Consider the following 26,987-nt stretch of genomic DNA (forward strand, 5'->3'; position numbering starts at 1 on the left):
TTATAGGACATCAATTAATTGATCTTTGAGACATTTTAAACATTTTATCTCTACGATGTCATTTTAAGTAGAACATCTGGGCAGACTTTAGAAAATCATAAAAGAAATTTTTAATTAAATCATGCCTTGTCACGAACTTCTTCAAAGTGAGTAACCTTTCATGAAGGTTTTTAATGGAGATTTTGCTGAACCACTTAAGAAAATCATCTCAGAATGAACACTGACTATTTCTGTGGCAACCCATCATTTACGTGATTACCCAGAAGAGTATTTTAAACATCTCACAGACAGAAGCTGGTAATGTATTCCAAAACAAGGAGCTTTTTACTGATGGCTGGCAGTGAAGTGTGTTCCTTGATACCTATTTTAACATCTATAAAAATAAACTTTTCCAAAATACTGAAAGTAACAACCTAACTCACAAATCCATCACGTTCAAAGAATTCAGAACAATTTCCCAGCGGGTTTAAAAAGCCACAGAGCTCCTACCTTACATTAAGATATCTGACCTGTTAACACACTTCATTCATTAAAAAAAATTTAAAAAATCATTACATCTTTGTCTTATACCTGAAGTTTCCACTTTCTCTGCATTGACTTACATTTCCAAGTTATTAAAGTATACATCCTAAGTGCTGTGTCATAGATCTGTAAGCACCATGTATGTTCCCCCACCACTGGGCTATCCAGAAAAATAAATACTAAGCATGATTTGGAGAGCTTTAAAGTAAAAAAAAAAACAATAAAAAAAAAATAATTGCTTTAATGTTATTTTCTCAAGCTTTAAACAGAAGCTGTGCATACCCCTTCTCTCTGCAAGGGAAACTCAAACACTAAAAGCGAAGAGAAATAATCAACAAAATTTGAGCCCTAAGAAGAAGGTAGCCTATTACCTTGAAATAACTATGATTTTCAAAACTTGGCAATACTTGAAAAGGGAGAGAACTACCAAAAAATCAAGTTAGGAGATTACACCTACTACTTGATACTAATTTCAATTCTGATTAAATGGCAAGCCCAAAAATCAAGAAGGGACAAGCATTTAAAAATAATCAACATAAACTAGTAATCACTCAAAAGTACAAAGGACTGATCAGAAAAATCCTTAAATTTAATAACTGAGCTGTAAGAGTGTTTCATGCACTGGGCATGTGCTGATTCTGATTCGGGCTTTTTTGGGGGGGCTTTTTTTGGTGGTTTTTTGTTTGTTTGTTTTTAAATAGAAGGGAAGGCCCCCTTTACTGGGGACATTTATATATTATATAAATCCAATAATAAAGAAATCTGTCTGCATTCCCACAGATGGACAGTGAACAAGAAATAATACAGATGAGTATACAGGTCTGAACAGGAGGATCAAAAATCAGAGCCATTTTTATTTATCCAGGGAAGCCAGGTTTGTAGTATCTATTACACATCATTAAAACTGTTCATAGGATAAGACATGAGATGCCCTGCTGTTTCTGATTATTATGACAAGGCTAAGAGCGATCTTCCTCTTCTGTAGCTCACCTGGATGCTACAATTATCCTGGCCAACAGGACTTGAAAAAAAGATACCCATTCTTTCAGAAATCTGAAGCATAGTCTAGTAGTCTGGGTAAGTACACTGCTTCAAAAATTGACAGATCCAACCATAATTGTTCAATTTGCTGAGCAACAAAAAGATCTGAAGCTGAAAATAAACATTTGACTCCTGCATCGCTACCTTTTGTACACTCTAGCAAGGAACACAATAACGGATTGTGTGCCCTCAACCTAAGCTTATGTGTTTTCCTGTAGTTACTCTCTAATTTTAATCCTTCACTTTTACCTGTTTCTCCACTAAGATCTACTGAGATCTCAAGACATTTGTCAGTTGGGCTTTAAAATGAGATTGCTCAGATTTCTAATGAACAAATAAGAGAAATAAAGGTTAAGAGATAAAAAATAAGTTTCAGACTGCTTTCCAATGCTGATGAGTTAAAAACCAACCTACCTATAAAACCCAAAATATCTTTTTCCCTAAAGATATCATCCAGATACTGGATAAATCACCCACCCTGGTCACCTCATAACAGGTAGCAAAACCTCTTATGATTTTCAACTCAGTAAAATTTTTAGCACTAGATATTTGATGATAGCTAACTAAATTAAGTGTGATATTGTTTTCTTGAATATAAACTGATAGTTGAGAGAAATATTGAAAGAAAAAAAGCACAAGAAAGTGGCTTTAATGATGCTATTTTTAACTCAGCGTTTTCTAAATACAGTCTGTTCTATACAGTTGATTTGACTGCAATTTATATTAATGAAACATTTCAACAACATACTGCTTTTTGATTAAAAAGCTTGCAGTTAAGAGCATAAAAGTGATTAAAATGAAGTTTCTGATGGTGGCCTGAAGAAAGCTTTGCTGGGCTGCGCCCAGGAACAACACTAAGAGGTTTTGTGTTTCTTTTCCCCCCTTACACTGCAATAGAAGTAACCTGTCATAGTCAAAAATGGTCTTAGATTCTAAGTATTGCAATTTTTTTCCCCTGCTAAAGAAAGATAATTCTCATTCATAGCAGTAAAAAAAATCCCTCCATAAATTATGGGCAGCCTCAAGCTAACTTGAAAATACCAAAGGAGAATACTAACTGTCAAGTACTAGATGTCTTCATGTCTTAATCTGTGGTCATTTGCCTTCCGGTTTTATGGTCCAGTAAGTGATTTAAAATCAATTTTATAAGGCTGCAATAGCAGTTTTGTACACTACAGGCCTTCAGTTCTTGATGGTAAGTTGAATTTAGAAGCAATTGCTACTCTCTTGTCATGCAAATCCAAGTAATATTGAAAGCCAGGGTTTATGGGTATCATCATTCTGACTGTGTATTTAGGAAGCTGAATTAAATCATATTTTTATTTTTGAGGATTTGGTGTTTAATTAGCACATTCCTTTTACTCAATTTAATTATAGGGCCATGCCATGTTTGTCTGCCTTTCAGAAACTGAGACTTGAAATGCCACTCCAGTAAATAAGTTAAGCTAAAGGTGCAGCAAAAAATTAAGCAAACTTGCTTTTTGGAGACCTTGCCAGTAAAATATTTTTCTTTATCGATAAAATACTATTAATGAAAAAGTGAGACAACTTTATTCTCTTGATCAACTTTTACCTCCTAATAGCTTCAGATATAGTTTAGTCATTATGAGACCACTCACCCTTCCTTGCTGACAGCAGGACAGTTAGTATAATCAATTCTTGTTTCTTTACACAAAAGACAGCTACCTTATGATGAACAAGGCATAGGTTTTTCTCTCTTTTAAAAAAAAACAAACCCACATTCCTGACTCAAGTTTTTCACTCTTCGCATAGGCTCCACAACAACGGTATCAGAAGCAACGGCATAAAGTTAGTGTGAAAACATTAATTTCCCACAGTGGGTACTAATAAATGAAACTATACGATTAAATCATATTATAACTAAAAAAAATAGCAGTGACAGAACAGAACTTGCAGAGAATAATTCCAATACCTAACCCATTATCTTAGTCTTCACTATATCTCGCTTTCTTCACTTCTTTCATCCTGTACTTGAATTCCCTTACCTGACTGCTTTCCAACAATACAGCGCAATTAGAGATACTGCATTGTGCTCTGTTTCATTTCTACTAACACGACGGCTGCAGTCACCTTCTGTGAAGTCAACTTGATCATCTTCTTGGATTCCCCAAATCACTGAACGTTACCAGAAAAGGTTGGACTGTAATGCATTTTAGCATTATTGTCTCACATTTCCCCTTTCACAACTCTGAAATCTTGCACATCTACAACTATTTCATGCTTTCTTGCTCCTGGTTTGTTAACCGATATTCTAAAACCAACTGCTCTCTCAGGTAAGCCTATTTTTTCTGTGTGTACGATATCTACACTTGAACAGTTATAAACAAACCATTACAACTACGTGCATAGACTGCTATGCCACAGTACCTCTTACTGATAAAACATTTAACTTCAAATGGCAGAATCGTGAAAGAGTTATGCAGGACATCTCAAATCAGTTTTCAGTACTTTCTATGTGAACTGAAAGGTCTAAAAATAATTTCAAAAACATATTTAGGTAGTGACTACTTAAGGGTAGTCACTAAAAAGGATTTTTTAAAAAGTCTGTTGCATTTTTGAGTAATTACCTCAAATTTATTCTTTTATGTATCAAGTATATGAGGCTCTTACTGTATATGGCTATGGTTGTGCCATTTATTTTAGCTACACCATTTGGCACAATCTCTGTTTTTCTGTTCTGTTATCAATTAGACAGAAATTCTTCTTCCTCTATTTTAATTTGTGATTTTATTTCTTTGCAAGACAAAGACAGCGTTGACCCTGTATGATTATAATTTACCCAGAATGAGAAAAATGGAGGTAGCGATGATGAATCATGACATCTGCTGTTCTTTCACTTATTAAGAGAAAACCTTTAGAAGCATAATTGGGCAATCCTTAGAAGGATCAGTGATCCATCAGTATGTCTAATTAAATGTTTACTAAGCCCATCAATAAGAATTTGGATATACAACAAACTGAAAAGAAGCAACACATTGAGGTATCTGTAGAAAATAACACTAGTAATCTTTTCTTGCTATCCTTCATAAAATAGGTGAGCTGCTGAGATAAACACAGGAATTTCATTGAAAGTGGGACGAAATTTAATCTTCTATCTGGGTTTCATTGAATCTGTTTTATGTATGCAGGAAAATGGGAGTCACTGTCTGCAGGGTAAGCAGACTGGTTGCTGCTGACAACAGCACACTACAGCTGCTGTTAGCAGAAACCAGGATCCATGAATCCAGTTATTCAGCTGCACTTGAACAGCTGACAACTGTCTGTGTAAGATCTTAAAGAACTTTTCATATTTGATTTGATAAAGATATTCCACCTTTACTTCTGTCTGGAATCATGTGTAACTGTTACAAACTTAACCTAGGCAGACCTAACTTCAGTTTCAATGGTAGTTCTCAGGAATTTCTATGTGAATTTGGAAGCAAAGCGATGTTTGTTCTTCTATTTTGGTGCCCAAAAAGTTATAGTTCAGAACTGAGGATATGAAAGAGAAGAGGAGAGTAGGAAAGATAGGAGGTCTGAGGTTTGGATTAACTAAATTACCTGCAACTTGTATAAAGTTGCTTTTAGTCACCAAGTCCTTTAATTTAAAGATAATCTGAACTGTGTTACTGTTTGAATTAACATATTTAGACTACTCACAACTAGTTTGAAAGTATTTTGGATGCATCTCTATTTCTGCAAAGCAGAAAATGGTTATTGCTTTAGTAGGACCTTTTCGGCTAACAAAAGAACAAACTTGGCTTCATTAAGATTAATGGGGTGGGGAAACAAAAAGCAATGACCAGGGAGTTGTAGTAGCCCTCCTCCACATTAGCACCAAAAGAGTTGCTTATCTGTGGTCTTGTAATTGGGGAGTGCCCTACAGCTGCATATATTACTGAAGGTTTTCCTCAACTGTACTGTTTATCAGTGCAAGTTTCCCACTGTCTCAGATACAGTATATACCTCCTGGAGAGGGAGCTCAAATAGCACACCAAAGCCCCAGCTTTGAGAAGGTACATTCTAATGTTATTTGAATGTGAAGGAAATGACAAAAGGAAGAAATTGTTTTTCATTATTTGCTCTCTACTATAGCAAGAACTCATTTTTAGTAATTTCAAGAGTCGTTATTCAAAGTGAAGCATTTGCCTTATAGTTCCATAAATACTTTCAACACCTATAATTTGCTTTAGTCAAATAAAAGTTGTAATAAATACTGTTTAAAATTTATCTACTCTACTTTCCTACAACTGTATAATATTGAAAAGTTCAGGTAAGGAACTCAGAATACATAATTCTGATCTAAGTGAGTCTTGTGAAAACACTGGGGAAGGTACTTCAGGAAGTACTTTAGTAGTCATCATGTAGCAAAGATTAGAATAATTATCAAACAGCAGTATGCATTCCACAGACTTTATTTACACCGTGATCAAGTTCGTACGCTGGTGGCATATAATGTAGTATCAGACCAGGCATCCATTACAACACAAATCTGATAGTACTTTAAATCCAAAAATCACTGTGCAACATGTAATATCAGAGTCACTGTCAACTTCTTACCTTTTTAGAACAGCTGCAGAAGTGAACTTGCTCAGTAGGGTGTGGCTGTGTGATCCAGTTGCTATCAAGGAAACCTGTTACATTTAAGAACTATCCAAGAAAGTACCTGAAAGGGGATGAGAAATCATTATAGTATCTACCCATTGGGGAAGAAAAAAAAAATTAAAAAAAGCAGTAACAACTTCTGCATCACCGGTTTAGATTAAACCACACAGGGATGAAGACAACCCAAAGGAAGGTTTGGCTAACATTGTGTAAATAAAACATACTGCTTAGTTGAATTTGGTTATCCTAGTTTTCTGTCATATTCTTGCTAGCTTGCAGTACAGTTGCTCAAAACTTTATCCTAGATAAGGGCAACAGTTGGACATCAGGGTTTCGAAGCAGCAATAGCAGGGGCATGCATGCATGCAACCCTAACACACAGCATTCTATATGCAAGTTTCCAGCACCTTTCAGTGCCCCATAATTCAGGGTGAGAGATAAGCTAGTGCTCAAATTTCTAAATTAACTCGTTAACCTTAACTGCCTTTTTAAGTAACACTTGAAAGATTCTTCCATTGTGGTCAGTACCAAAAGTGTAAAGTAACTTATAACTACACAGAATAATTACTTTTTATTTTGATAAGCAAGTAAATAGAAAATCTGTTTGGAAATACTCTATCATTTCATTTGTAAGTTAACTAATAACACGCCCTGCTTCATAAAATGCTTCATAATTATCTGAAGAGCCCTGTATAAACATTGGTATTGGAAATGCCTTTCTGAAAGCCAGCTGCAATTGGGTTATAGTATTTTTTGCTATATTTTGGTTTTTGGCAATGCTTTGCTTTGATTAGCAAAGCAGAGTCCTGACTCTGTTTGTTTAGCTGCTTACATGCACCTTCTGAATCTTGGTGGAAAGGAGGGAGGGAGCACAGCTTTCGGGACATTCTCAAAGACGGTAAGAACTATACTTTTTTTTTACTCCTCCCCTAGAAAAAGGCCCTAATACTGCAGAACTGTAGCTTCCTAGACTTATTTAAAAAAAAAAAAAAAAAAAAGAAAACAAAAAACCCAACAAAGATGAACACAGTCAAACACTTCAAAAATCCTCCACAAAAAGCGCAGCTACCCACTGACAACGTACCAGCGAGGGGCAGCCGCGGAGCGCCAGGCGGGAGGAGCTCTGCCGCTCTGAGGGAGCGCAAAACCGGCGGTAGGGCCGCGCGCCCCGCCCTGAGGTGGCAGGCGCGAGCGTTTCCTTCCCGCGCGCACGGGCCCACACCGAGGGAGATCCAGAGGGCTGCAAGGCCGCCGGCTCCCAAGCAGGCCGGCAGCCAGTCCCCCTCACGGCGCCCGGCAGGAAGCACCACCCAACCGAGCCCCTGACGCCGGTGCTTTCAGTGCTCCACAGGCGACAAGACTACAGTTCCCGGCTGCCCCGGGAGTAAAGCCGTCTCCTCCCGCCGCGGGGGCGGCTGGGAAGTGTGGTCATTCCCGCCCTTTCTGCTCGGCCACCGCCCGCGGGCCGGGTCCCCGCCTGCGGCGCGAGCGGGGCGGGGCTGGGCGGAGCGGCCGCAGCGCCGCGCAGCGAGGCGGGAGGCGGCGCGGCCCTCCCGCGCCCAGGGGCGGGGAGCGCGGCGGCGGCCCCGCCTGTGGTGCTCCGTGGAGCTGTTCAGCGCCCAGGTGCTGAGTCTCCCCCCGGCTTACGGAGACTCCGGCGGCGCTCCCTTCCCACCGCTCCCCGGCGCGGCGATGGCTTCGGCGCTCAGCCGCCTCCGCCAAGCACTCTGAGCGCCCGCCCGCCGCGCCCCGGCGTGGATGCAGGAGCTCCAGGCGCCCCCAGCTCCGCGAGGGAACGCGGCAGGTAAAGCCTCTCCCTTCCCGCCCATCCGCATTGCATCCCCGCCCGCCCCTCTGCTCCGAGCTGCCTGCGGGGCCCGGCTCGAGGGGCTTTTGCCGACTCGAGAGCCGGAGGCTGATGGAGACGCGAGTTGTCTGGCAGGGAGCGAGCGAGCACCGCGAGGTGGACCACGGGGAACAAAGCGGTGCAGTGCATATGCTTTTTAAGTAGTTTCATTATTTTAATTATCCAGGGGGGGTGGGGAAGAGAAGAGAGGGACGGCTGGTTAACTGCGAATATCTGTGCTTAGTTATACGTAGGAAAAACCCCACCTAAATATGTTAATTTGCTCTTGGAATCACGTTCCTATTCTCATGGTTCTGCAGCAGAAAAGATAAAGGCAGTGTTTGTCATACAGGTAAGGTAGTACTATAGTCAAGACTGCAAAATGGTTTCCTTGAGTACCCTCCTTAGCTGTAGTGCTTGTATAGATTTTGCACAGTGATAATTTCTTACTTCTTTCTGTGTGGATTATTAGCCCCACCAAGTAGCTAGGACAAGCAGCAGCAGGTTAGAGACAGACTAGCGTACACAGTGTTTCTATGAATAGGTGTCAGAAAAGGAAGGAAAAAAGCTATGTAAGGCCAAATGACAAGTTACATCCTACATGAAGTCAGTTACAGCCAAGCATTGTGCTGCTATGCCTGATGCTTCAGGCTTCCTCTCAGTGCTGGGTGATGAACAGCAAATTGAGCAAGCATATTAAACATGCATAATCAAGCAGCAAGTGTTCTTAACTGCTTGTATCTGTAGTAGCTTCTGTTAAAGGATTGGTGGGTATTCCTTAGCTATTAAAAGACTGTATGTTTTACCCTAGAGTAGGCTGCAGCTATACTTTTTTTGTTATTGGTAATACAGGTTGACTTAGAATTTCTCAGAGTGGCATGGGAAGGGGGAGGCTGGCAACATGGAAACTCAGCACTTTTCTTGGGTATAGATAGTGAGAAAAGTTTAAGCTAGGAGACTGCATGCAGCTGGACCAGGAACTTGCACAGTATCTAAGCTAATTTTGACAAGAAACTGAAGAACCAAACTAAGATTAAAAAATTGCTTCCTTTAGAAAACCAAATGAAGTTTAATTACCTTACTCTTAACACTTTACTTATGCCCTGTACCAAGAAAGAATTTCTTTGTGTAGAAGGCATCCCCTGCTCCCCATGTTACTATATCATGTATTAAACCTGAAAGATAGCCCAAAAGGCAACTCCTGGGAGCAGTAAGGCAGGTGTTTAAAAACAAGTTGACGGGAACTCACATCAGTTCCCATGTTATTAAGGATTCTCCAGTCTGGACAGAAACTTAGTATTTCTCATCTTTCATTGACTTGACTTTTTTTTGTACTAATGATTTTAAGGTTCATGTATGTAACTCATTTCCAGGATAGCATGCATTCAATTTGTCTTGTATAGGCTGCAGTTTAACAGTTTTTGTGCTTCACTGCAATAAAAAGAAGTTGAACAGATTGGGTACCATCTCAGTCATCGCACATCCAAAAACTCTCCTTCTGATGGGCACCTTGGACATGCAGGAGCATAACATCAGGCCCTTAAAAGTAGCCTTTTAGGAATCGAGTTAACAATTATAATAGCACATTACTGTAAAATTAAAAATCAATTTGTGCATATGACTGTATGCAATGCAAGCTTCCCCCCTGCCAGTAGAATTAAAAGATTTCCTGACACAGCTCCTCCCTACCTCTGCCTTTTAGTCTCAGCACCATAGAAGCCTCAGAGCATGTGATCGGCTATGTGTGATTTAAGCTATGCTATTGATTTTTTTTTTTTTTCCCCACGGGGAACAATTGTTATAGAGTGACAAGTCAACCATTTTGATCTTAACAGATCTAGCTCTGTTTAGTGATGGTAACCATAGCATACACTGCCTAACCCAGTCTGAATATCTCACTAGTGGCAGTTTGCATCTAATTTAAAAGGACACTGTTAAACCTTAAAATAGGTTCTCATTTTTGAGTAGGAATGAAAGAGGCTTAATACCAGAAGGGCACTGTAGACATTTCAGTTGTATATTTTCAGTCACTGCTGCCTGCAACAGCCCTTGAGAAGCCACTAAAATATCAGAAGAGCTAAGCAGCATGCTCTGACCACACCCCTACATTGCCATAATTCATAAACCAAGACTCTGTGCTTGCTGCCACATTCATATTTTTACCTGGTCAGTTAGGACAAAGACAAAGCTGTTTTGTGCTAATGAAGCTAGTACAGAATGCTTTTAACAGAGGCAACGATCTGGTCTTCCCAAAATATTTTAAAAAGGACACTTCTGTTACCCTGACACTGTTTACGCTAAAGGCTATTGCAAATAGAACATTTATGCTAATTACTTACATGTCAGTTTGGGCAATACACAATCAATATTTTTTCTGATGTAGGATCCACTGCAACTTTCCCTGTCCAGTTATTATGCATTCAGCACAGTACAATAAATCTCAAGTTGCAATCTCTTTGTGGAAATGTTTATTTTAACTCCTATAGTAGACTGCTGAAGTAATGGAAATGTTTTCATTACACTTAAATAAAAGTTTATTTTTCAAAAAGACTTGCACAAAAACCTGACCTGGAAATATTTTTAACATTAGAGCCACTGTTATGATCACACTATATGGCAATGCAGAAAGGTTTGGTGTTTGGGGTTTTTTTTAAAGATTAAAAAAATCTGTATAAGCACGATCTGTACAAAAATGCTATTGTTAAAAATCAACATGTGCTATTGAAAAGCAAAGACTAGTACTTCATAACTGCTAGCTGTATTAGGGAGAGTGACAAGACATACATTTATGTAAAAGAACTGAAGTACCCTGTATTTAAAAAAATAATAATCTTTTAATATGCTGTTCTGTTCCCTGGATTGTGGCTGGGATGGCCTATGTATTTTGTACAATTCTAAAAAGAAAACAATAATTTATGTATTATACAATACCATTTTTCTGCTTGAATTTTAGCAATGCTTGGCATTAAATATAACTAGATTTTACTCATCCCCATAAATGTCTTTAAATTGTTAGTATGGTACTCCCAAGTCTACCCCTCAAATAAGATTTTTTAAAATGCACAATGCAATAAGTAGCTACTGAACTGTTTCCTCTTACAAGACAGGGCATGCTAACTTAAAAGAAGTAATCCCAGTGACTTGCTTCAAGTAGCAAGTAATATTTTCAGTAATTTTTGAAGTTATAGCTCCTAACTTGCAAATATTTAACTGTAGCTTTTAAACATTTGTAGTAAGTTCTCCGGAACACTCAGGAGTAAACAGACATGTAGCCAATCTCCAAGCATGATTGCTATAATCATGTACTTTTATGTCTCACAGGTCAAACTCACTGTAAAACCTTGAGAACTGTTAGACTATAGTTGAATTGTGCCATTGTTGTAAAAAGGAACAGTCCATAATTTGAGCTGACAATACAATGCCGACAAAGACTTGTGCAGAAATACTCACTTCCATTTTGTCTTGAACAACTAGTTTCTGAGAAATGTGTAGTTTGGGGACAGTATCTATGTAGAATTGCAATGAATACAAGATTTTCCTTCTTGACTAAGTTCTGCTCAACTTTGTTTCTAGTATTTGGGATGCGGGTAAGAAGAGGAAGATAAGATAGAGGGCAAGCCCTGCCATAAGGTTGTATTTATCCACTAGGAAGTCATCAGATTTTGGTGATTCCTGACTCGGTCATGCAAATACTGCCCTTTGACAGCTACACTGTCAATGTCATTCAGCTTTTGCTCTAAAAGCAGGCGGAATGCTGCCGTACTTTAATGAAGCAACCAGCAAACATCCTCTTAAGTCAAAGCAGGAGCAAGCAACTTCATGGTTATAGAAAATCTCAGTGAAGGTGAGGGAGACTGAGAAACCTCTCAGTCTTGAATCTTGTGCTACAAGTCTGTGGTTTAACAAGTATATTTAAAGAACATAGAGAAAGCACTCTGTGTGTGAGCTGACCCTAGTCTCCTCAATGGGAGAAGATGCCTGGGCAGCATGCCTGCTCTTCTGTCTGTGTGATGATTATTCCCTCTGGCTGCTGGCCTACTAGGCTTCAAGTTAAATGCTACTTTGTATTTTGTAATTCTTTACTCACCTGCTATTCCACAGATAGCATAGACAATGTGCATGGACTAGCACCTGTTCATGATAACTGCACAAAACAACTTACTCTGTCATTCTTCAGGTTTCTTTTTTGCCTTTTTTTTTTTTTTTTTGAGACTTGTCTGGGGCTGCTATCAAAAAGTTATACAGTTTGGGGGTTTTTTTTTAAACATCTTGCTCCTCAAAAAATGCAACTGTTTTTTGCTTGTCCTCAAAAAATGCCAGTTGACAAAATTTGCAAATGCAGCCATCTTAGGTATTCCATATGAAACACACAGGACCAAATTCTTTAAAACTTCTGAAACAGCCAGAATTTCCATTAGCTTCATTTTATGATAGTTATACAGCCTTTGGATTTGGACCCAAGATGTCTCTGACATTATAACAGAAGAGTCATCTACGCACAACCAATATTCCACTCATAAGAAGTTTAGCCTCTGCCTGTCCACTCAGCTTTATGCCTGCAGATAGGGACTATTTTTGCTTACATGTGCAAGTAGAAAGCCACTCCGGTGACATCGTTTGGTATCTTTGCTTTGGAAGTGCGTTGAAATTGCAGCATCACAAAACCAGAGCAGATAAACATTGAATTGGCATCCTAAAAATATGGGAAACGATTCTTAAAGGTGCCCTTTGTTAACATTGCCACAGCATCTGTTGAAACTTGTACTTTGGAAACTAGCATGTGACCTATGATACAGCTCAACTACAGAATTAGAACAAGATTTAACAACTCTGTTCAGTTTTGAGATAATTCAAAATGTATGTTCTTCAGATAATCAAGAGGATGTCTACTCCAGAAATATGTTACCAGAGAATGGGTTACAATTAGACAACATAAGCTGAGAAGTTCTGATTTAAACATGAAGTACCTCAAGGCTTAGACTTTTATGACTGTCTCATGGGAAAATTACCACAAGATGCACTATGAGTTCAGTGCAAACTGCAGAGAGCACGTTCTAGGCACTGTTCTGGGTAGCCGAATGCTGTCTTAAACAATACACTCAAAGAAAAAGTTTACCATGTGTTTACTGTACAATCACACCACCCCCTACTCCCTTCCTTGCTAAAAGGCATCAACTTGAACAGTATTCTATTACTGTTACATTATTTCAAAGTTTAACCACATACAGCTCCTTAAATCTGAAAGCTGAGATAATAAATGCAAGACTTTTTTTTTTCTTTGGTACTTAAGACTTCTGCCAACTACTGTAACTCAAGCACAATCTATTTCAGTATTAACAATAGCAAAAATAACCTCTACAGTGACAAGCCATATCTGCCACTCAAAAGTACACAAGCTTTTAATATATTTTAAAAACTGACTCAAGGAGAAGAGAGAGAATCACAGGATTCCATCTGTCCCTCTTGACTATTTCTAAACAAGTTAACATTTGATTAACAGTTTTGCTTCAACACAGGTTTTGGGTTGGTTTTTTTTTTGTTCTTTCCCACCTACACTGTGCTTCAAGTACAATAGGAGCTATTCACTTTTAAGCAGGATGTCTTGCTTTAATCTCCTCTGTGCCAAAAGAGGAGTTAAATAGTCACTTTACTCCCTTCACTTACTCAAACATTGACAAAGCCATGTTGGAGAAAGGGGTAAAAATCCATAGACTCCTTTAGGGTAACTGCAAAGAGGCTAGCACAAAGATTCATGATCACTCGCTTCAGGAAGCTGCGCAACTTTGTTTTCTTTCTTTTCTAAGCAGTTACTGGATGGAGAAAAGGCAACTCTGCCTGGGAAGAGATATTATTTCAAAAAAATTAGCAGCTATCAGTTGAGGGGCTGTAGCTTTCTATACAGGCTACTCCACCCTTCCCAAGTTCCTAAGCAGAACTTTGTCACCGATATTGAAAACAATGAGAAATGCTGTCTCAGTGAGAAATGACAAGTGAAGTGAAGATACATTAAAATAGAGAGTGTGCCTTGAAACACTTCTAATATCACAGACTGGAAGAAAAACTTACCAGTTCCTGACTCCTCAGCACAGTTACTTCTCTGAAATCAATACTGCTGTACAAATGACAGATCCGAGTTTCATAGCTTTTTCTATAGAAGTGCTTCATCCAGCTCAAAGCTGAACTCCACTGGTGACCCTACAAGCAGAAGGAAAAGACAGGGAAAGTCTAGAACATAACATAGACAGGAGTCTCTTATCCATGCTAAAGAACTGGCAGACAGCAATGAACATAGATAAGAATCTTGTTAATTTTATTATTTCCATGGGGGCTGGGATATGGTAGTAAATCTATTCAGAGGGTAGAGAGAAGTTTGTGTTCTCTATCCCCATGAGTGAGAGGAAAGAAGGATAAAATCCGTGTTGGAATCTCTTAGTGCCTCTTACAGAAAAAGAGAGAGAGGAAGACCCCCTGAAAATTAGTGCCCATAATTAATTCCTGAGCATAAGGATGCGCATTTTGCTGACACACACAGGGGATGAGGATTCTTGCTAGTCATAGAGGATGCACATACCATCACTTTTTCATGATGAAACTTAAAGCTCTATAGGGCTTTAACTTCAAGCTGCATGTATCCTTCAAAGATGGCAAGACAATGCAAAAGTAAAGATGACTGTATAGTCTAAAAATAGCATTGTATTGTTTCTAGTGCTGGGGAAACTTTCCTTACTCCCACACCAAAGGTGGAAAAATTACGGAAAAAAGCCTGTTCTGATAAGGTGCAATTATGTAGATTAATCTAGTTGTTGACAGAGTATCAGCTATATGATAGGCATTCCTTTGAAAGAACAACGTACAATGGAAATGAAGCACAAGAAGCTGGCTACCACAGACTGGCAGACCTAATTCTAGTTGTATGCTGCTGTAAATGGATGGGCATATCTTGGATATAAAATTATTTTTATTCACTGAGAGAAGGTCCTGAATTTGTCATTTCAGCTTCCTTGTTAAACTATTAATTTTCAAATAACATGAGTGACAGAAATAGAAAACTGCAACTTTTTAAAAGCCAGCTTTCTGATCACTTCTCAGAACCTCCAGCTTTAGCCCAATATTCTCCTCTTTATGTCTTTCAAACCAAAAAAGTAAAACATATCCAAGGTACACAAGGTGAAAAAGGTACAGGCACAGCTAAATCTTTATTGAACATAGAAACCTTTACTGAAAATTTCTCTGACACACAGCACATAGGCTGCTAACGCACACATGTAATTGCACTAGTCTGCATTTGGGTCCTGGAAAAAAAAAGCTATGGAACACAAGTGTCAACCTATAAACAGAACACTACCTTACCAGATCACTAGGTCAGCACAAAACAAGTATTCCTTCATATGTTCACAGTTTTGACTTTCCAAGACAGTGTGCGCAAGTAACTTGCAACAAATATGGAGAGTTCATCTCTGCCAGCTGATATGATGCTTGATTTCGTTATTTCACAATGGTAGGGTCCTTCAAGTTTAGTTGCAGATTTTGCACACTAAACTTTCTCAGAAAGAAAAAGCTAAGACCAGTCCTAAAATAAGCAAACAAACACAAACCATGTAGGTTTCTATTCAGGTCAATCATTCTCCTCAGGTCTTAATGCTTTTGATTATTATTTTTCCCCACTATTTTCTCTCACACACGTTTCAAGTATCACACCAAAGAGGGGAAAAGGATTTTTAATTTGTTTAGTCATTGTAAATAACTACTTCCATTACACCCCTTCACTCTTCACCTGGTGGTCTGCCAGCAGCTACCTACAGTTCTTAGAAAGGGTTCCATAACATATGCACAAAGAAAGCTTTCCTCTAAGTAATTCCAGTTTCAAATGCATGTATGTATTTCCCATAGAAGCTAGGAAAATCCTGACAGATGGAAGAACCAGTAAACAGCTTCAGCCCTGGAAATGCTGCATATTAACCCTATGTCAAGCAGAGATTACAGCTCCAATTTCATAATCTGCCTCTGAAGGGCTACTTCTGACAATGCTGCAGGGCCTTGCTCCAGATTTCTCTGTTCAGAACTTACCTATACACAGACTTTGTGTCTGTGCCATGATACAAGTTGTATCATATCATTTTTACAGAATATGGAAAGTTACTTAATATAACTTCTTATTGAACCCATTATAAGTGAATGGACCAGCCTGCCTTGTTTTAGAAAGTATGAAAAAAATTATTAAGCTCTACACAGTGATGCTTCTATTACTTTAGGATGTTACAGATGAGCATGTCTTGGCAACCGGAAGTGTGACTTATTCCGATAATTTTAATAAAATGTAAATCCATTTAATTAGAATACAATGTAAAAACTATGATAAAGTTAAAGCCTCTGTATTGTCCATGACAAAAAGATTTTATTAATCTAATGCAAAAGTTTAGTTTTTATTCACTTCACACTTTCTTAACTATATTTGTTCAAATTTTGATTAGTTTGCTAACAGGAATTCTCTTTGGTAACTGAGATTATTTAAAGCACAAAATTTTGAAATCTTGTGACACCTGATTTTTTTTTTTTTTTTTCCAAGGGGAATTAATAGAGAGATTCCTTTTAGTTAATAGGATGCTAAATAGCAGCTAGCTCCTTCTAGCCTAGCATGTAAGTGGATTTTGTCTGCTCTTAACCAATCACATTCTGGTGAATAGTTTTATTCTTCTGTAGTGAGTTTACTTGTCTTTTCCAGCACAGTAAATTAACATAGGCAGTGTGTTTACCTAACAATGATGCCATTCCTTAATGTCATCTTAGTAACAAGGAAGACAAGTTGTAGCTCACCAGCTTCCGTTTGCAAATTTCTTGGGTTTGACTACTTGTTCTTTTTAGCATAAAATATCTGCAGCTTCACTTAATGAGAGGAAAAGTTTATTAGTTACCAGTTCACAGTTGTAGACTTCTAGACATTTTTAAATTAATCTGCCTCTCATGATCATACATAATCTTAAGGCTTGTCATGGCCACACTTGAGAACCTCACTTAATAGGGTTTTGGAGACAACTTCTGCAGCCTCAAACACTAGGCACTATGCCACCTTCCTATTGGGAGTCACATCCTGGGAGCAGGATGTTGAGTTGCCCGAGAAAAAGACAGAAAATAAATTAATTTACACTCTCACACTTTTCCAAGTTGCTTACTTGACTGTTTTCACTTTATGTGCACAAAGACTGCACAAAAAATGCCTGAGCAATGCCAGAAAGACACTGTGCAACTCTTAGTAAGACTACAAGCATTGCTGTACCACTAGAATTATTATACTAGCATAAATTCTATTACAAATATAGTAATACAGCTTTAACTTCCTAGCCCAGAACAGACCAATCTACTATGAACACCACCTTTACCAGTGTAACAGCATCACAATGGGAGAAGTCCTGTTTCAGGTGCAATGGTTTAGTTTGGAAACGAACCTTCCTTGCATAGACAGGCCCTCACTAGAGGTATTAAATGACAGGTCGAAATTTACCCTGGAGGTCATAAATACAGTGGGGAAATAAAATCCAGCTTACTAATTATTAGTTACCACTGTAAGCATGCACAGTTTTCTTTATCATTAAGAAACAACACATATGAAAGACCCTTAGAAGATGACAAACAGTAACATCTAACATGCAAATCAGTGTCCCAGGAGTTTTGATCTTTTGGGGCCTTCTTCATGAGGACAGCTGCCAGCTACAGATGCTTGGCTGACTAACTGGCACTAGCAATAAACAATATTTGAATTTGTCCAGAAAAGGAACAGAGGGTCTGAGAAAGGCTTATCAAGGCACATTAAAAAAAAATAAATCTGGTACACCTCTACCTTTATTCATATTATCTGTGTGACTAATTTCTACCTCTGAAAATTGCACTAACACCTAATAGTGGTTTATAATGCTCTAGACACTATCTAAATGAACCTTAGCTAGTGGCAGATTATAAAGCAGGTATAGTGTACAAAAATAAAACAAACTGCTACTATAATAAGGGATACTATACACTTGGGGCTTCATAAAGCAATTTTGCATCCAGGCCTGACCAGCTTACAAGTAAATAGAACTTTTCATCAAAAAGATTGCTAGATTGTTTAGCAATATGCTAGCCCCTGAACTACAAGACAATCTATCCTATCTGTAACACTGATATGCTACAAAGAAGTTGTTCTCTAACTTCTTGACAAAAGATATCAATCTTACATTTCTCAGGAGCTATTACCTGACTTATCTGAAAGTATTGATATGCCTCTTTCAGAGATTTTAAAGAATAGAGTTACTGGGAAACAACAAACAAAACTGGATTAGACTTTCCTTGCATTTAGCCATGCACTTTCCAGAAGGATTCAGGGGCAAGCTAGGTTGTCAAATTGAAGAAAATTACTCTAAAATTTTCAGGAAAAGAAATGAAGTGATAGACAAACAAGTTGCAAAAGAACCTGGAAAAGGAGGAGGCTGAAGAAAGCAACAAGAAGTGCCAAGGATTGAATACAGAGGATTGAAATATAGGATATGCAACAACAATTGTTTTAAAAGCTTCTGAATAAAAAATTAACAGCTGATAGTACACTCACTAGGACTCGCAACTAGACTAGAAAGGAGAGCTGTTAAGATAGTGAGTGAGCCAGTAAGACAGATGGCTGGTGAAGGAACTGACACTGCAAGAGCTAGAACATTCAGTAGAGAGGAAAAACAACAGCTATACCCATGAAGGAACTGCTGCCAAGCACATAAGTGAGAGGAATCATGCAATTTCAACAGTTCCTATAAAAATGTGGATGATGTGCTGAACTGCAGGCAAGGTATAAGGAAGGCCTCAAGCCTAACAGTTCAGCATCAGTGCGGAAGCAAAGAGACAATGGAATGATTAAAAGGTCAAGTATTACCTAAAAAACCAACAGCAAATAGTTCAGACACGTATAAGTGATTTCACGAGCGAGTACAGAAAATGCTGAATAGACATAAGCACTGAAAACAGAAATCTATTACCTAGAATTCATTTGCAAAAAGCTAAATCTTAGTATTCAATATGAAAAACAGTGTCAGAAGCTAAGAATTGTGAAACACCACCACCCTCTCCCAGATTTAAAGTCTGTCTACTACGAAGAGAATAGTTTCCACAAAGCTTGCATTTCTCACAGCTACAGATTTACTATCAGTAAGATTCCAGACATTTGTAACAGTCAAGTGCAATACCTGTATCTTGAGACCCGCTTAATATTTGCAATCAAGTTTCCACATGCTTTCCAATAGTTTTAGTACAATCCACTTCACATTTACAGAAAAACCCTGGAAAATTTGGCCACAACATATTCTTGAAAACAGAGTGACTTAAATGTACAGGGGGCGGGGGTTGCAGGAAGAACAAGTTTGAGAATAAAACAGTTTTGCATGCACAGAGGGAGGTGTCCTGAGGTCTCATGAAAATTGATCTCAAATTTTATTAGCACTTAATACCATCATAAGTAGTAATAGCTCTGACAAAAAAGGAGATGCGTAATAATATCCAAAATGGGCACCTAAATAAAAAAAAGTTTCTACAGTGACAACCAATTAGCCAATTTGCTTTTTCTTACTACTTTTCCAGCCCATTACTGCTGTCAATCATTGAGAACAAGAGGAAAACTGCATCCTTCTTTTGATTTCTGTGATGGTGTTTATGTATTTAGGGTTGCATTACTACACAGATATAAACTTCAGTACAGGCTGTTTTCATGAAACATGTATTGTATAACATTAAGAGTGTTTAAGCTGTACAGCTCAAATAAAAGAGCTCATTGTTGAAGACAGTTCTTCCAAAATTCTAAGCTGTCCTGAGACTTTTACCACTACTACAGAAGAAAAATAGCTGTAGCACGGACAAGTAAAGTATTAAAAATCCTGTCAAATTTCTTACAGAATAAGATTATCTTTCTGGTATTCAGAAAATTAGATTACTTTCCAAGATGCAGAAAGATTTTTAATACACAGGCCAGGCAACCTAATTAAATAAACAGTATGGGATGGCTCCAAAACATTATAGATCACACGTTAATGCAAAAAGCCAACATGATTATGAAGTACCCATTCCAGACTTTTGGGTACATAAAATAGATTTAAACAAACCACTAATGTAATAACGAGTACAAAAATGATCATCAGAATGACAAAAATAAGTCAGTACAACTGACAAAAACTAATTAATATGCTTACAGTTCAGAGAAAAAAAAACAGTTTAAGAGTCATCATTGGCAAGACTACCTAAATCTACTATTAATCAAGCTACTTTAAAGAGGCAGGTAGCACAAGTCTTAGATGAAACCATTCTCTCTGAAAACTATAGGGAACTCGTATATCAATTGGAAGCCTCTTCCATGAAGTGGAAGCAAGCTCACAGAGAGACAACAACAACCCCACCTCCACCCGCCAACCTCACTAACTTTCTACAGATACATCAGAAATTAAAACACACTTTAACAGCATTTCCCTTCTTCAGGCCATCTCAAGTTTCCCTTTCCTAGCTTTTTGTTGTATTCCAGCTCTGCTAGAAGGCAGCAGCAACATGAAGCAACAGTGGGAGAGCATGAAACCCATTGCTGCTACAAGGAGATGCCAGGAGGGACTAAGTAACAAAAATGCCAGAAGGCCAAACAGGTCACATGAGCAGCTCTTCTACATCCCAGAGAGGATTACTATCTCTCCCACGTAGTGCTCATTTAATGCAGTCAACTTCTGCCAGGCTTACATTCAATCCTCTGATTCCATACGTTAGCCAGTTCCCAGTTTAGGAACTGGTAGAAGTGGGCTAAGAGTCAGCAAGCCAGCCAGGCAGTTTGGCATCAAGATAACAGGACTTACTCATCATAATCAGTTAAGACATCAGTTAGGGCACCTTTTTCCTGGTTTAAAAATTGACTATGGTACTACAAGTTTGTGGCATAGTATTGGAAAGATATAAGTAAGGTAAAGCAAAGCTGTTCCTCAAGAGGGCACTGACACTTTACTTCTAAAACTAACATTAGATACCTCCAAACAAATATAACATTGAGAAGAATAACATACAGATTATACTTCATCTGGAGAACACCAGCTGATGTTTCACTCTTCACTAAAGCTAGACACCTGACTCCCAAGAACAGGAGTCTTTCTTTTATCAAACCGCCTCACAATACCAACCGCCGCTACCTTGTACTCTCCTCAGCCTCACAGCCGCCACACAGCGCTGCCCTCGTCTCTGGTTGGTGCTTTCCCGCCGTGTCTCCGCCTCTGCTGCCGAGCAGCCAATCAGAGCGAGGGTGGCGGGAAAGTGGGTTCTCCGCTACCGCGTTTGTTGGAGGGTGAGCGCGCCATTACAGCTTTCTCACAGAGGCGACGACCTGTTCGGTTTCTGAACGTCCAATCTCCTTAGGGGAAGTAAGCCTTCCTTTGTTCATCTTTTTCTTCGCCTTATCACGCTAGCCTTGTGGAAGAAGAAAGAAAAAAAAAAAAGGAGAGAAAAAGGCTTGGACGAGTGCAGGAATAGTGGCAGCTGAGGGAGAGAATGAGGAGTGAGAGGTGTGAGGAGGGTCACTGAGTGGGGAGGCGTGGCCTACCATTGCCGGGTTTCCTGGGTCATTCTGCTCCTCAGAGCGTAGCTTTCTGTTCGTAAAGTTCTCTTAGTTCTGTTTCTCCAGTGTTGTTTTAACCCTGCTAGACAGCATAGAGCAAAGGTGTTTCAATGGCAGTAGCTTTTTTGAAATAATTAAATGTTTTACTAAATAAGCAATGTTTTTAATAGGGAGATTGTGTAAAACACTAAGGCTTTGTTTTTTTGTTGGTGTGCAGATCCTTACTCATACTGTATCAAACTGAGATCAAAGCAACCTGGTTACTGGTGGTTTTTTGGTTTTTTTTTTTGAAAGGAGAAGCCTGAGGTGAGAATTGGGGCAGATGTGCCCATTTGCAGTGCACCTCATGAATGATCAGCCCATCTCACAAAACATGGAGTTAGTCAAAAGGAGCAACAGATGATAAGTAAGCCATACAGGGCATTTTCTTCCTGCTGAATTTACTGAAAAATAAAGGAAGCACAGTCTGTCTGCCATCCTCCCCCCCTTAAGTAGGTAGCCTGTAAGTTGGGTAACCACTCTTGAGCCTTGAGGGTAGGCTGGTGTAGAGCTCTTTCATGAGTCTCTGCATCAAATTTTATTGAGACTGGATTTTAGGAACTTGGGATCAAATTGATTAAGTATGCTGTGTTGTGTTTGCTCAAGGGGCAGGAAGGAAACATTAAATTACACCCACTTGAAGTTACTTGCTAATGAATAATGTAATTATACGCTAGGGTATTAGAAAGTTTTTACATTAAGTCCCTGATGTTTTTGTTGTCTCATAAGAATCATCTATGTTTAGATAAGCTAGAATTAACATTGCCTCTTGAAAAAGTCTATATTTGTAACTGGTGTAAAGCGAGTTTGTGTTTAAAAAATAACGTGTTTAAATTATCAGGGCAGGTGGTAGCAGTAAAAAGCCAAACACTTCTACATTAGATGTCAAGCACATCTTTTAAAGGCTGTTCCTTAACAGATGCTTGGACACTTCTCCGTATAGTTCTGATCACAGCATGCAAAAAAGTCTGATGATTCTACTTTTTCTGTATGGCAGTTCAGGGAACTAATGGAAACTGACTTTCTGGTGTAATAACTGTATGAATTGGCCAAAGCTGTCATTTCAGTTTTACATTTGAACATAAAAGTGTAAGCAACTACTGTACTGCTAAATTCAAATATCCTCAAAGAAACTAATAACAAAACAACTTTTATTCATGTCTTTGGGACAAAGAATTGTGCTGAAGGGAGAATTTTGGCCTTGGTATTCCATATTTTATATTAAAGTTCAAAGTTGTGAGCACTTCAAAATGTATAATTCAATTTCATTTTGCGCAGCAGTTTCTTTTAGGAAGTGATTCCTGCAGCTTGTGTTAAAGCAAAGTGATACCATCCTAGTCCACTTAAATAACAAATGGCTATGTTCTCTTTTGCAATTGTATAAATTATCAGTTGGATGCATATTCTATTGTTGTCTTTTTTGCCCATGTCGTGTTAGCTCAATTCATTTACATAGATTCAACCTGATTTGGTTACAGGAAAAGAAAGGTGTGAGGGATTGCTGCATTTTCTTTCAGGCCAGCTCATTGTTCTGGCTCTAGTCTACTGTCACTAGCAACACCCTAGGCTGACATCAGTAAGGAACTAGCAAGGAACTGCTCAGTTCTGGCTCAGAAAGACTAATACATAAATGAGGGGCTAAAGCCCAAACGGGCCCATGGACAGTGCCAGTAAATGTAGCAGAGGTAAGCCTTGTCATTTAAAGTAGATTTCTTCCGTAGATTTCTTCATTCTGTTCTAAGTTACCTCTTGCCTTGCTCCTCCCCTGGTAGAAATACATAGTGTGAGGAGTCCCAAAACCTTTAGCGGCTGTAGTGTTGGTTCTGAGCGTATGAAAACAGATTTTTAAGAGCTTGGAGCCAGGTTTTCAAGTGCTTGGCAGCTATAATTGGGGACAGATTTTCAAAAGAGGTTAGCACTGACTGTTCTGAGCTCTTGTGAAGATTTGTCCATTTTGATTTTGTGCGTAACTGAACTGATCTTTTGAAAATAATGTCCCTATAGCTATACATGACATTCATAGAATGCCATAAGGGCAATAATAACATGTACCAAAACAAAAAAAAAAGCAAGCTACACAGCAGCCCCCACTTGGTTCAGTACACCAAAGCGCCACCCAGCACAGAGTGAGATAGAGTTGAGCTCTCTGGTGTATGCAGGCAAATAAATGTCGAAGTTGAGACCAAACTTAACAGTGAAAGTAACTGTTGTTTTGCTACCTCTATTCTGGCTGTGTGTTTATCTCAAGTATAAGCTTTTGTGAAAGGGGAGCTCCTAGTTATGAATGCAAAATGCCATATGTGTTTGGGAAAGTACAGGAGCAAAAGGCTTTAATTAAAATTTACGTTTAATAATATTGTGAGTTCTGAGATACCACCACTGTTTCTAGAGTTGTGCTGCCTTCTGGCCTAGAGGCTGGGATAAACGTTGTGATTCCCTTTCACTGTAATCAATGGTGCAATTCTCATTGAGTTTGATTTAGCAGTGGTGAGTCCTGTATTAAAATAGTTGCAGTACAAACAAAATGGATGTTTTGTATTGCAATAAGTTTTTTCCAATTGGCCGTCTTTTTTACTGGCAGAGCTATTACAGGGTAGTAACATTGATTCATGTGGTCTTTCTGGCTAGTTATGTAACTTATTGCAGATTCAGGCACTGTAGAAGAGTTTTAGTTACATTTTTGAATAATTCCTTTATTTTGAAATTAATTTAGTTGTCCATTCTTGCAATGTTTTGGCCTTGTCTTTGGTGTCTTAAAAATAACTATGATTAGCTATTGAATAGTTAAATAAATTTTACATGGTTGGAGATTAGTTTGCATTTATGAAAAGTACTTACTGTAGTTATGTGAATTCTGTATAAGTATTTAATATTTTACTTGCATTATCAGGACACAAATGATTACAAAAACTTTGCAAATTCTTAGTTAATGGATTTGGAAGTAACTTCTGCGCCAAGTCAAGCCAAAGATAGTTTCCGTAAGTTTAGGTATATATTTTTTTCTTATTTAGTTTGTAATTCCACAAACTTTGCAATGCTCCATTAGTGAATAGAACCTGTGCATTATGTGCCTGTTTTGCCAAGTGGGAATGTAGTGCGAGGTTCCTTGTAAAATTTTCTGGTCCTTCTTCTGTAGAAGCAGAAAAACAGATATAGATCAACTTTACTTGATATAAAATGATTTGTTAGGGAAAATGTAAATCCTCTGTTTTAAATGCAGAAGATACTAACATGATGGTTTTATAATACTTTAGTATGCCTTTGGACAAAACTTCTTTTATACTCAGTCTCCATCACTTGATGCCAGCATAAACCCTGGCAAAATGAGTTGTTAATTGTTGCAACTGAGGAAACAAACCAATAATTTTCTGTAGGCTTTCGAGGGAAAAAGACAAAACAAATCAGGGCCGTATTTTTGCATGCATTGTGCTTCTTTTGTGCTGTGCTTGCACAGTTTAAATACGGACTTTAAATAATCCAGATTAAGCAGACTATAATACTGTAATTCTTATGTAGGAAGCATGAGACACCTGTCTATATGTTAGTGTTGCACTTATAGAATAGCTGAGTGAACCTCAGATAAACAAATGAAAATAAGCTCAAAATGGCTAAATTTAAGTCAATAACTCTCAGAGCAGTAAGATTCAGAAACATTCAAATAAAGGTGATAAGGGAGAAGAGATGAATTGTTAAGATAACTGCTTTATAGACCTTTCATAAAATTGAACTGGAGACTTAAGGAATCATGCTGTTTCTAGCCTGCCAGTGTTAGCTGGAACAAATTCTAGGCTTTAAAAAACCTAAGTAAGTTAGAATAGTTAAGGTGATTGTACAGATTGAAAAAACTTGCATGAAGAGAACTGCGCATAAACAGTGTGACCACTCTGTGAGCTCCAAGTACAGGTCCTTCCATTTTGCTTCATGTGGTTGAACGGAGACTGCGTTTTACGTGCAACTTAGCTGTGATGATATGACATTATTCTGTTTTGTTCGTGTCAAGTGCAAGCAAGTTTAATTTAAAAGATTTTCATTGGACTTTGAGAAATGTTCACTGTTAGTATGGACTCGAAGTTCTGGAGTTTCACTTATCCTTCTAGTGATGCATACATGTATGCTAATAAACACATGTAATATGTGGTCTGAAGTCAGAGTGCCATACAGATTCTAAAATTAATCGATATCAATTTCATGTAGCAGTTGCTAATGTTTCATCTTGTGGGGGTTTTTTTGTTGTTGTTGTTGTTTTTTTTAAATGTAGAACTGCAACACATAGCCTGTACGTACTCTGTAGATCAGTGAAAGCTATTTTCCCAGACAAATCACTGGGTGACTGTGCTTTCTCTATGTCTTTTATGGTATGTACACAGTTGTCATAGTGGTAAATACTTAAGGTTGAGAAGGAGTATATTTTATAAATCTTTTCTCTTTCATCACAAAATCTGAAGATATTCAAAATTTGTAAAAAAAAATCTGTCACAGAAGGCTAGAGAGATCTCACAGCAGTCACAAGCCTCATTTTGGACAAAAAATGTTTGATATGCTTATGATGAGACTCAGCTTCCTTTGTCATGCTTTCAGGAGAGATAACTTAGCTCTGGTTTACTTCTGTATCCCTTGTATGTCCTTCTGCAAGTGACAATTTAATTTGGTGAGGTTAATATAGTGAATCTGATTCAGCTTGCACCTCACTGACATTGCGAGCCTATTATGGCATTATTACTCTCCCATTACAATTACAGGCATGAAGGTAAGAAGTGGCCTAGTAATGAAGGGTACACACCCAGAGCAGTGTGGCAAGAATTTTCAATGAGGTAAAATGGAAAAAAAAAAAACCTACACTGATATCTATCAAAAGGCCATTTTTCATAAGTGGCTACTTTGAAAGAGTCCCCAAGAAGTGTGTTAAACATTACTGTGGCATCACCTGTTTATCCAGGCTACAGACTGGAATTTGTCTCATATGCAGATATCTCCAATTTCTATAGTTCTGTGTACTGCATAGCACTTGAACTGAAACAAGGTCAAGCAGTTTGGTATCATAATGTTTATTTAATTTGTGAGAATAATGTGTAAGCTACACTTCAAAAAAAATCTTATACGGAAACATATCCTCTGTTTTAGTGTTTAATGTGCTTTCAGTTTTGAAAATCAAATATTTAGTGTCAAATGATTTATTCATGCTATAGAAAACACAAATATTTACTAGCATTGTTATAAAAATCATTGTAACTCTCTTCTGTGGTTTAAGGTATTAGAAACTAACTTTGTATGCCTTTCCAAAATGTCTTTCCTCTTGTGTGAGTAAAATTCTGTAAGACTGACTGTTATGGGATCCTACAGGAT

General features: G+C 38.2%; 1 protein-coding gene across 2 annotated transcripts in view; it reads left to right on the forward strand.

Annotated features, from left to right (window-relative positions):
- The first annotated feature begins 7,553 nt into the window (after positions 1-7,553).
- Positions 7,554-26,987, forward strand: part of SMPD3 (sphingomyelin phosphodiesterase 3) — a 121,862-nt gene continuing 102,428 nt past the window's right edge. Inside the window, exon 1 of one of the 2 annotated variants that reach the window (XM_075765847.1) lies at positions 7,554-7,972. The gene's annotated coding sequence lies outside the window, so the exon portion shown is untranslated. Of the gene's footprint in view, positions 7,973-8,111; positions 8,154-26,987 lie in introns of those variants that run through there. The other variant, XM_075765848.1, reaches the window with a different exon arrangement.

This window comes from Balearica regulorum, chromosome 13 (assembly GCF_011004875.1).
Source record: "Balearica regulorum gibbericeps isolate bBalReg1 chromosome 13, bBalReg1.pri, whole genome shotgun sequence".
Taxonomy (NCBI): domain Eukaryota; kingdom Metazoa; phylum Chordata; class Aves; order Gruiformes; family Gruidae; genus Balearica; species Balearica regulorum.